Source organism: Siphateles boraxobius, unplaced genomic scaffold (assembly GCF_051911475.1).
Source record: "Siphateles boraxobius isolate OS27281-9 unplaced genomic scaffold, OSU_SipBor_1 51, whole genome shotgun sequence".
NCBI lineage: Eukaryota > Metazoa > Chordata > Actinopteri > Cypriniformes > Leuciscidae > Siphateles > Siphateles boraxobius.
In genome coordinates this window covers 1,053,744-1,064,423 of record NW_027509153.1, presented here as the reverse complement: position 1 = coordinate 1,064,423, position 10,680 = coordinate 1,053,744, and the positions used below count along the sequence as shown (strand labels likewise).

Sequence of the window (10,680 nt, the reverse complement as noted above, 5' to 3'; positions counted from 1 at the left end):
TATTATTCATACCAATCCTATTTGTATCTGATTTTATATATATGATAGATTCATTGCAATCTCTAATAGTTTACGTTTATTGAGACATGTTCCAATAGCTGAAAAAAGCTGCCCATGAGGATGAGGAGCTAGTGTCAAAGGGGGAACCGCCACGGAAGAGGCTGACAAACGAAAAGTACCACTACACCTGCAAGGGGTTTGGACAGGACAAAATAAAAGGACTGGACACACCCAGCTGAAGGGGCAGTGGTACTGTCCAGCATCAGGACTGACCCTGGATGACTGGAGGAAGAGTGTATAATTGCTGTCACCATTACTTGTCTGTCTGTTACAATAAAGTTTAATAATTTTATTGGAGCCAATAACAGTCTTCACGTTTTTAAGTAATTTCCTCTTGAATACCAGGACAGTGAGTGTCAACCATTGAATGTAATTGTTAAAACTAAAGCCAGAATTACTTGCAGAATCATTTTACATTTATTCACAAAACCCAACACTCAATTTGGAATATGTTTTATTCACTTGTGCTGCACAGATGTAGTCTTTCAAATAATTGAGTTTACAAAAAAAGGAGGGGAAACATGATGGGAGAGTTATTTACATTTATACACTGTTAATACTGTTATAGCTTTAAATGTAGCATGTGACATTTTGAGTTAATTATTTGAATATTGATTTGTTAACATCACAAAATATGTTTACTTACAAGAGCGTTTGCTTTAAATGCATTCATGTGCATAATTGCATAATCACAGGGTTACTACTGTAGGGATTTATATGGAAAAGAGTTCCTGTGTTAAAAATGACTACGTTACCCACAATGCATTGCATGTAGTACTTCCGAAATGCACTACGAGACTAGAGAACAAGCGAAGATGCAAGCGATATTGCCACGGCATAGGTTCGAATCCCGCAAGAGACATGAAATTAAAGTGATGATACTTTAATTAAAGTGATGAAGTGATGCTATTTGCAAACCTTGCAATAAGTGCAGAACTGTGTGTAAACAATGTTGAGAAGATAAGAAAGTAGATAAAAATTAATATATTGTACGTTTTGCTCCTTTTTTCTCCTCTTCTTTTTCTCCCTTTCCTCCCTCTTTTCTTCTCTCCACCCCCCCCAAACCCCCCCTCGAATCCTGCCGACTACGTTGAGTTTGTAACCTTCTGGAGGCCTAGCTTAAAACATTTTAAAAGGAAAAAAAGTCACTGTTACAGGATTACCCTTGAAAAGAGTTATGTTGGTAAGAAACCATTTTGTCTGCAAGCTAAAGATGACAAGGCCCCTTTGTAATCAGGGACACGTCCGGTAGACCGGTAGCTCGCCGTGATCGTATAGTGGTTAGTACTCTGCGTTGTGGCCGCAGCAACCCCGGTTCGAATCCGGGTCACGGCAAGGTTTTCGGGGTGCCATTGAAATTGAGCTCCATGTCACCACCTCTCCTCACCCCGTCCTTCGGACTACTCTTTTTGTGCACGGCGCGTGCCCTTGATGTGCTCTGGATGTTCAAGTGAATTGAAACTGGGACATTCTTTGAAAGCATGAGCTCTCAGGTTCGAACCCTTAGAGAAAAGACTGAAAACGAAACGCTCCTATTTATTTCGGAAGAATCTTGCTTCAGAGAGAATATGGTGCGTGTATATTTTCTAATCGCTAGGTGTCAGTACACTCGCTGGCTGTTACCTAGAGTGCCGCGGACTTGCTATTTGCTACAAACAACTGCGCCTTTGACACAAGTTTACAATAACGATAAGAGCGCGGCAAGTCAACAGCATTGAAGAGTGTGAAGAGGCTTTCCAGACAAGTAGCAGTGAGTTTTTGTTCTTTTTCCTGGCATTATTTTCCTTTAATGACTGTTATCATCAGCCTAATAGGCTGCATTCCCACTAATTTGCAAATAAATTTTGACATAGCAGACGTATTGACGGCCGTTCTGAATCTTCGAAGAATGAAACGCAATGCATTGGAGGACACTCTTTTTTCTGCGCCAATACGATTCATTTTGCTGTGCGTTCCCGCGTAGCACGCACGCTTCTTGAGTAAGAGCCCAGATAGCTCAGTCGGTAGAGCATCAGACTTTTAATCTGAGGGTCCAGGGTTAAAGTCCCTGTTCGGGCGAACGAGCCTCTTTTTGTGGAGTGGTACGTTTTGTTGTTGAGTTCTTACTGATCTACACTGGCCTCGGGCAGCGACGCTGCAAGGCAGCAAGCCAAACGACATGCTCCCTTCAGCTAGCTTGCAGTCGTGGCCGAGTGGTTAAGGTGATGGACTAGAAATCCATTGGGGTCTCCCCGTGCAGGTTCGAATCCTGCCGACTACGTTGACAGCTTGCGCCTGCTTTAGTTTGTAACCTCCTGAAGGCCTAGCTTAAACTTTATAAAAGGAAAAAAAAGTCACTGTTACAGGATTACCATTGAAAAGAGTTATGTTGGTAAGAAACAGTTTTGTCTGCAAGCTAAAGATGACAAGGCCCCTTTGTAGTCAGGGACACGTCGGGTAGACCGGTAGCTCGCCGTGATCGTATAGTGATTAGTACTCTGCGTTGTGGCCGCAGCAACCCCGGTTCGCTTCAGAGAGAATATGGTGCATGTATATTTTCTAATCGCTAGGTGTCAGTACACTCGCTGGCTGTTACCTAGAGTGCCGCGGGCTTGCTATTTGCTACAAACAACTGCGCCTTTGACACAAGTTTACAATAACGATAAGAGCGCGGCAAGTCAACAGCATTGAAGCGTGTGAAGAGGCTTTCCAGACAAGTAGCAGTGAGTTTTTGTTCTTTTTCCTAACATTATTTTCCTTTAATTACTATTATTAATTACTATAAGAAAAAGATGCTACAAGCATCAGTCAGTTTCGCACTATTTCACTATTAAACGTCGAAGGCAAGATTTTCTTCAGCATTATTGCTCAGAGATTGTCAACCTAGCTATTAAAGAATGGCTTCATTGACACTTCAGTTCAAAAAGCGGGCATTCCAGGATTCTCAGGATGCTTAGAACACATCAGTGTTATCTGGCAACGAATTCAATCAGCTAAAATGGAGAGGAGGGATCTCCACGTGACATTCCTGGATTTGGCTAATGCATATGGTTCAGTGCCGCATGAGCTTCTTTGGGCATCATTTGGTTTTTTCAGGGTACCGATGTCGATTACAAATTTAGTGAAAGCCTATTTTGGAGATTTTCAATTTAGTTTCTCAACTCCAGAATTCAGCACTACATGGCAATGCTTAGAGGTTGGAATAATGGCAGGATGCACCATTTCTCCACTGGCTTTTACCATGGCAATGGAAGTAATCATTAGGGCATCAAAATGGGTAGTAGGAGGAGAGTGATTGGCTTCTGGGATGCGACTACCACCAATCAGATCATACATGGATGACATGACAACCATGACTACAACGGTAGCCTGCACTAATCGGTTATTGGGGAAGTTAACAGATAATATTGAATGGGCACGAATGCAATTTAAGCCCTCTAAATCAAGGAGAATCTCAATAATTAAAGCAAGGTAGTAGATAAAACATTCTTCATTAATGGTGAGGCAATACCAACAGTTTCTCAGAAGCCAGTGAAGAGTCTAGGGAGATGGTACGATGGGGATCTAAAGGACACAGTTCGAGTGGGAGAAGTTAGACGACAAGCAGTGGAAGGGTTGAAGAGCATAAACAGCTGTGCTCTACCAGGCAAACTGAAACTCTGGTGCTTTCAGTTTGTTCTTGTAAGGGGTGTACAGTTAAAGACCCAGAACCAGATATGAAGAATGAAGACCCAGAGTCAGAATTCTAAAAAATTTAAGAAAATATTTACTGAAGATAGTTTGCAGTTTCATCAGCAGAAGTCAGCTTCAATACTCGCACAGGAGTTCGTAGGCCGCCCCGCTTACAGTTACAAAGATCACAGCAGTTATACGATTTCCAAGGTCTAAGCTACGTCATTGCTTACAGGATGAATGATTCTCATTGGCTATGAAATAGATAAACACAGTAATTTTCCACACATATACAGATAGACTGAAGCATATCTCCATCAATTATGCAGCTGAAGTTAGGCACGTCATGACCTTCCAGGTCGCAGATTTGGGTTGCTGGGCGCCAGCATGTCCAGAACAACAACTCAGTCAATCTCCAATAATGCCAGTGGTTCCTTAACCTGTAACCAAGAAGACTAACACACACACCGACACACCGCTTTTCCAAGGTTGGATTTGGCCGGGCTCTCACTATAAACAGGAGAGTCCTCTCAAAACATCAAGATAATGCGTTCTTTCTCTCAAGGATAGCTAAACTTTAGTCTAACTGGAAAGAAAGGCTTTAACAAAGAAATGACCCCTTAAACTATTGGCTTCAATGACCCCTACATGTTTTAACACATTGAAGACCTTTCTCAAACACAAAACAAGTCCCTACTTCATTTCTGGAAGCTGGGTTAAATAAGCAAGCACTGCATTCAGATATCAAATACAGACATTAAAGAATACATGAAAAGAACATTTCAGTAATCACACTGGTAACTTATATAAATAAAGTAAAATCTCCAGAGAAGTCATTCAACTCATTTGATATTTAGAAGGAAAAATATTGATTAATACCTTAATTATAATCAATCATTACATATACATTGAAGCAGCAGTGGATACCAATCCACCCCCTTCAGTCTACTGCCAAGGTTGCTGTGGCCACTGACTGTGTACGAGGTTTCTTTGACAACAGTGGATAAGCTGGAAGCGTTAATAAGTTCATACATCAGGAAATGGTTGGGAGTTCCACGCTGCCTCAGCAGAGTGGGACTTTATAGTAAAGGAGTATTGCAGCTGCCAGTCTCTGCTTTAACTGAGGAGTTTAAGTGTGCCAAGGTCAGACTGGAAATGACTTTAGCAGAGTCACGCGACAAATGTGTAAGGGAGGCAGCCCCTGTGGTAAAAACTGGTAGAAAGTGGTCAGCAAAGAAATCTGTAGTAGAGGCAAAGGCTGACCTTCCAATTGGGGATATCGTGGGACAGGTACAGCATGGAAGAGGGGGTTTTGGGCTCAGTTTAGCTCCTTCTAAATGGCACAAGGCAGGCCCAGCTCAAAGGAGGAAGCTGGTAGTCAACGAGGTGCGAAAGCAGGAGGAGAGGATGAGATGTATAAAGGCCATTTCCCAGGCCAAGCAGGGAGAGTGGATGAGATGGGAGAGTGTGGAACAACGCAAAATGGGCTGGCAAGACCTTTGGTCAATGGAAGAGAGTAGGATCAGTTTCCTTATTAGGTCAACATATGATGTTCTCCCATCACCGCAGAACCTAAACCTCTGGGTAGGAGATATCCCTCTTGTCCTTTGTGTTCATCACCTGCCACATTAAGGCACATTTTGACAGGATGTAAGGTGGCTCTTAGCCAGGGTCGGTTTACTTGGCGCCATGACCAAGTATTGCGATGTCTGGCTTTAGCATTGGAAGGCAACCGTAGTATGACCAATAAGTTGCCGCCTGTTCTAGCAAAACATTACACGCAGAAGACAATATTCCTCCGCCCAGGCGAGCAACCACCAAGAAAAGGTGCTAACACCAATTCTCGCCCAGGACAACTGGAAGCTGCTAGGGACTGGAAGATGCTGGCTGATCTTGATCAACGGCTTATTTTTCCACCTGAGATTGCCACCACTTACCTACGACCAGATATTGTTTTGTGGTCTGGATCAGCACGCATTGTTCAACTGATAGAGTTAACAGTGCCATGGGAGGATGCAGTAGATGAGGCATATGAGAGGAAGAAACTGCGGTATGCTCATCTGGCCACTGAGGCAGAACAGCGAGGATGGAGAGTCCAGGTTTATCCAATGGAAGTGGGTTGTCGAGGTTTTGTGGCACACTCTACAACCCGGTTCCTCAGAGACGTCGGATTCAGTGGCCAAGAGTTGCGTCGCACAGTAAAGAACTTATCTGAAGCAGCAGAAAGGAGCAGCAACTAGCTGTGGTTGAGACGGAAAGATTCTAGCTGGCTGTGTACAGGCCGCCATGCTACGGTTTCGTAGATTTCTTGAAAACTTGAAGAGTCTGTTGGTTTATTTGTATAGGTTGTATAGTATTTACAGTCATTACGTTCCTGCGTATATTGCACGAATGACGGGTGGTTGGGCAGATATTGTGTTTTGCGTTAGGTGGTATGCCATACGGAACCGTTGCCACTGAAACTGCATATTAACGCACCAGTGGGGCTCGACAGCCTTAGTCAAACGGGTTGGCGCACATGGTTGGGTTGCGGAGAGATTGTGAGATTGTGGTTAGGTCTCAGCAGCAACTGTTGGTTTATTTGTATAGGTTGTATAGTATTTACAGTCATTACGTTCCTGTGTATATTGCGTGAATGAGGGGTGGTTGGGCAGATATTGTGTTTTGTGGTAGGTGGTAGGCCATACGGAACCGTTGCCACTGAAACTGCATATTAACCCACCAGCGGAGCTCGACAGCCTTAGTCAAACGGGTCGGCGCGTATGGTTGGGTTGCGGAGAGATTGTGAGATTGTGGATAGGTCTCAGCAGCAAGAGGGAAGTAGAGGTCAGTAAGCTGGGCTGAGTTGAGTGGGGGACGGAGGGGGGTGACTCTGGGACGCCAGAGTCACTGTCGAGCCCTCTTGAGGTGTCGTGGGCTAGTCGACGAAACACTGAGGATGGAAGGTGCCCACTTGAAGACCCAAGAGATGTTCCCTACTCCGCTCAATCCAGAGGGTTGTTATGGGGGGACCACACTGTGGTTGCAGCCGTTGTGTGTGCTGACGTGCAATACACTATTAACACCAGACAGAAGGAGATTCACGTCACCAGATGGAAAGAAGTGTAAATGGATGGAGAAGCATAGGTTACTGTAAAGCTACGTCTTAGTTGGTGATTATCTTGGCGAAAGCCGAGTACAAATCAGCATGAAGTTTTAACACCTACTCTCCTGTAATGGAAATCATTTATCATTAGTCTAATAGAATGCATCCCCACTAATTTGCAAATATATTTTGACATAGCAGACGTTTTGACGGCCATTCTGAATCTTCGAAGAAGGAAACTCAATGCATTGGAGGACACTCTTTTTTCTGCGCCAATACGATTAATTTTGCTGTGCGTTCCCACGCAGCACGCACGCTTCTCGAACAAGAGCCCGGATAGCTCAGTCGGTAGAGCATCAGACTTTTAATCTGAGGGTCCAGGGTTCAAGTCCCTGTTCGGGCGAACGAGCCTCTTTTTGTGGAGCGGTACGTTTTGTTGTTGAGTTCTTGCTGCTCTACACTGGCCTCGGGCAGCGACGCTGCAAGGCACCAAGCCAAACGACATGCCCCTTTCAGCCAGCTTGAAGTCGTGGCCGAGTGGTTAAGGTGATGGACTTGAAATCCATTGGGGTCTCCCCACGCAGGTTCGAATTCTGCCGACTACGTTGACAGCATACGCCTGCTTTAGTTTGTAACCTTCTGGAGGCCTAGCTTAAACTTTATAAAAGGAAAAAAAGTCACTGTTACAGGATTACCCTTGAAAAGAGTTATGTTTGGTAAGAAACAGTTTAGTCTGCAAGCTAAAGATGACAAGGCCCCTTGGTAGTCAGGGACACGTCGGGTAGACCGGTAGCTCGCAGTTATCATATAGTTGTTAGTACTCTGCAATATGGCCGCAGCGAATCCGGTTCATGGCAAGTTTTTCTGGGTGCCAATGAAATTGAGCTCCATGTCACCACCTCTCCTCACCCCGTCCTTCAGACTACTATTTTTGTGCACAGCGCGTGCCCTTGATGTGCTCTGGATGTTCGAGTGAATTGAAACTGGGACCTTCTTTGAAAGCATGAGCTCTCAGGTTCGAACCCTTAGAGAAAGGACTGAAAACGAAACGCTCCTATTTATTTCGGAAGAATCTTGCTTCAGAGAGAATATGGTGCGTGTATATTTTCTAATCGCTAGGTGTCAGTACACTCGCTGGCTGTTACCTAGAGTGCCGCGGACTTGCTATTTGCTACAAACAACTGCGCCTTTGACACAAGTTTACAATAACGATAAGAGCGCGGCAAGTCAACAGCATTGAAGAGTGTGAAGAGGCTTTCCAGACAAGTAGCAGTGAGTTTTTGTTCTTTTTCCTAGCATTATTTTCCTTTAATGACTATTATCATCAGTCTAATAGGCAACTTTCCCACTAATTTGCAAATATATTTTGACATAGCAGACGTATTGACGGCCGTTCTGAATCTTCGAAGAATGAGACGCAATGCATTGAAGGACACTCTTTTTTCTGCACCAATACGATTCATTTTGCTGTGCGTTCCTACGCAGCACGCACGCTTCTCGAGTAAGAGCCCAGATAGCTCAGTCGGTAGAGCATCAGACTTTTAATATGAGGGTCTAGGGTTCAAGTCCCTGTTTGGGCGAATGAGCCTCTTTTTGTGTAGCGGTACGTTTTGTTGTTGAGTTCTTGCTGATCTATACTGGCCTCGGGCAGCGACGCTGCAAGGCACCAAGGCAAACGACATGCCCCTTTCATCCAGCTTGTAGTCGTGGCCGAGTGGTTAAGGTGATGGACTAGAAATCCATTGGGGTTTTCCCCGCGCAGGTTCGAATCCAGCCGACTACGTTGAGTTTGTAACCTTCTGGAGGCCTAGCTTAAACTTTATAAAAGGAAAAAAAGTCACTGTTACAGGATTACCCTTGAAAAGAGTTATGTTGGTAAGAAACCATTTTGTCTGCAAGCTAAAGATGACAAGGCCCCTTTGTAGTCAGGGACACGTCCGGTAGACCGGTAGCTCGCCGTGATCGTATAGTAGTTAGTACTCTGCGTTGTGGCCGCAGCAACCCCGGTTCAGACTACTCATTTTGTGCCCGGCGCGTGCCCTTGATGTGCTCTGGATGTTCGAGTGAATTGAAACTGGGACCTTCTTTGAAAGCATGAGCTCTCAGGTTTGAACCCTTAGAGAAAAGACTGAAAACGAAACGCTCCCATTTATTTCGGAAGAATCTTGCTTCAGAGAGAATATGGTGCGTGTATATTTTCTAATCGCTAGGTGTCAGTACACTCGCTGGCTGTTACCTAGCGTGCCGCGGGCTTGCTATTTGCTACAAACAACTGCGCCTTTGACACAAGTTTACAATAACGATAAGAGCGCGGCCAGTCAACAGCATTGAAACGTGTGAAGAGGCTTTCCAGACAAGTAGCAGTGAGTTTTTGTTCTTTTTCCTAGCATTATTTTCCTTTAATGACTATTATCAGCAGTCTAATAGGCTGCATTCCCACTAATTTGCAAATATATTTTGACTGGCCTCGGGCAGCGACGCCTTTGTAGTCAAGGACATGGCGGGTAGACCGGTAGCTCGCCGTGATCGTATAGTGGTTAGTACTCTGCGTTGTGGCCGCAGCAACCCCGGTTCGAATCCGGGTCACGGAAAGGTTTTCTGGGTGCCATTGAAATTGAGCTCCATGTCACCACCTCTCCTCACCCCGTCCTTCGGACTACTCTTTTTTTGCTCGGCGCGTACCCTTGATGTGCTCTGGATGTTCGAGGGAATTGAAACTGGGACCTTCTTTGAAAGCATGAGCTCTCAGGTTCGAACCCTTAGAGAAAAGACTGAAAACGAAACGCTCCTATTTATTTCGGAAGAATCTTGCTTCATAGAGAATATGGTGCGTGTATATTTTCTAATCTCTAGGTGTCAGTACACTCGCTGGCTGTTACCTAGCGTGCCGCGGGCTTGCTATTTGCTACAAACAACTGCGCCTTTGACACAAGTTTACAATAACGATAAGAGCGCGGCAAGTCAACAGCATTGAAGCGTGTGAAGAGGCTTTCCAGACAAGTAGCAGTGAGTTTTTGTTCTTTTTCCTAGCATTATTTTCCTTTAATGACTATTATCAGCAGTCTAATAGGCTGCATTCCCACTAATTTGCAAATATATTTTGACATAGCAGACGTTTTGACGGCCGTTCTGAATCTTCGAAGAAGGAAACGCAATGCATTGGCGGACACTCTTTTTTCTGCGCCAATAAGATTCATTTTGCTGTGCGTTCCCACGCAGCACGCACGCTTCTCGAGCAAGAGCCCGGGTAGCTCAGTCGGTAGAGCATCAGACTTTTAATCTGAGGGTCCAGGGTTCAAGTCCCTGTTCGGGCGAACGAGCATCTTTTTGTGGATCGGTACGTTTTGTTGTTGAGTTCTTGCTGATCTACACTGGCCTCGGGCAGCGACGCTGCAAGGGACGAAGCCAAACGACAGGCCCCTTTCGGCCAGCTTGTAGTCGTGGCCGAGTGGTTAAGGCGATGGACTAGAAATCCATTGGGGTCTCCCCGCACAGGTTCGAATCCTGCCGACTACGTTGACAGCGTGCGTCTGCTTTAGTTTGTAACCTTCTGGAGGCCTAGTTTAAACTTTATAAAAGGAAAAAAAGTCGCTGTTACAGGATTACCCTTGAAAAGAGTTATGTTGGTAAGAAACAGTTTTGTCTTCAAGCTAAAGATGACAAGGCCCCTTTGTAGTCAGGAACACGTCGGGTAGACCGGTAGCTCGCCGTGATCGTATAGTGGTTAGTACTCTGCGTTGTGGCCGCAGCAACCCCGGTTCGCTTCAGAGAGAATATGGTGCGTGTATATTTTCTAATCGCTAGGTGTCAGTACACTCGCTGGCTGTTACCTAGCATGCCGCGGGCTTGCTATTTGCTACAAACAACTGCGCCTTTGACACAAG

General features: G+C 45.0%; 8 non-coding genes across 8 annotated transcripts; all 8 read left to right on the top strand.

The window, feature by feature from the left end:
• The first annotated feature begins 1,323 nt into the window (after positions 1-1,323).
• trnah-gug (transfer RNA histidin (anticodon GUG)) lies at positions 1,324-1,395 on the top strand. The gene has a single exon. It is a non-coding gene; the product is annotated as a tRNA-His (tRNA).
• Positions 1,396-2,045: 650 nt separating this feature from the next.
• On the top strand, positions 2,046-2,118 carry trnak-uuu (transfer RNA lysine (anticodon UUU)). The gene has a single exon. It is a non-coding gene; the product is annotated as a tRNA-Lys (tRNA).
• A 120-nt stretch (positions 2,119-2,238) lies between these two features.
• trnas-aga (transfer RNA serine (anticodon AGA)) lies at positions 2,239-2,320 on the top strand. Its single transcript has one exon. It is a non-coding gene; the product is annotated as a tRNA-Ser (tRNA).
• A 4,806-nt stretch (positions 2,321-7,126) lies between these two features.
• Positions 7,127-7,199, top strand: trnak-uuu (transfer RNA lysine (anticodon UUU)). The gene has a single exon. It is a non-coding gene; the product is annotated as a tRNA-Lys (tRNA).
• Positions 7,200-7,319: 120 nt separating this feature from the next.
• trnas-uga (transfer RNA serine (anticodon UGA)) lies at positions 7,320-7,401 on the top strand. The gene has a single exon. It is a non-coding gene; the product is annotated as a tRNA-Ser (tRNA).
• Positions 7,402-8,496: 1,095 nt separating this feature from the next.
• trnas-aga (transfer RNA serine (anticodon AGA)) lies at positions 8,497-8,579 on the top strand. Its single transcript has one exon. It is a non-coding gene; the product is annotated as a tRNA-Ser (tRNA).
• Positions 8,580-10,037: 1,458 nt separating this feature from the next.
• On the top strand, positions 10,038-10,110 carry trnak-uuu (transfer RNA lysine (anticodon UUU)). Its single transcript has one exon. It is a non-coding gene; the product is annotated as a tRNA-Lys (tRNA).
• A 120-nt stretch (positions 10,111-10,230) lies between these two features.
• Positions 10,231-10,312, top strand: trnas-aga (transfer RNA serine (anticodon AGA)). Its single transcript has one exon. It is a non-coding gene; the product is annotated as a tRNA-Ser (tRNA).
• The last annotated feature ends 368 nt before the right edge of the window (positions 10,313-10,680 follow it).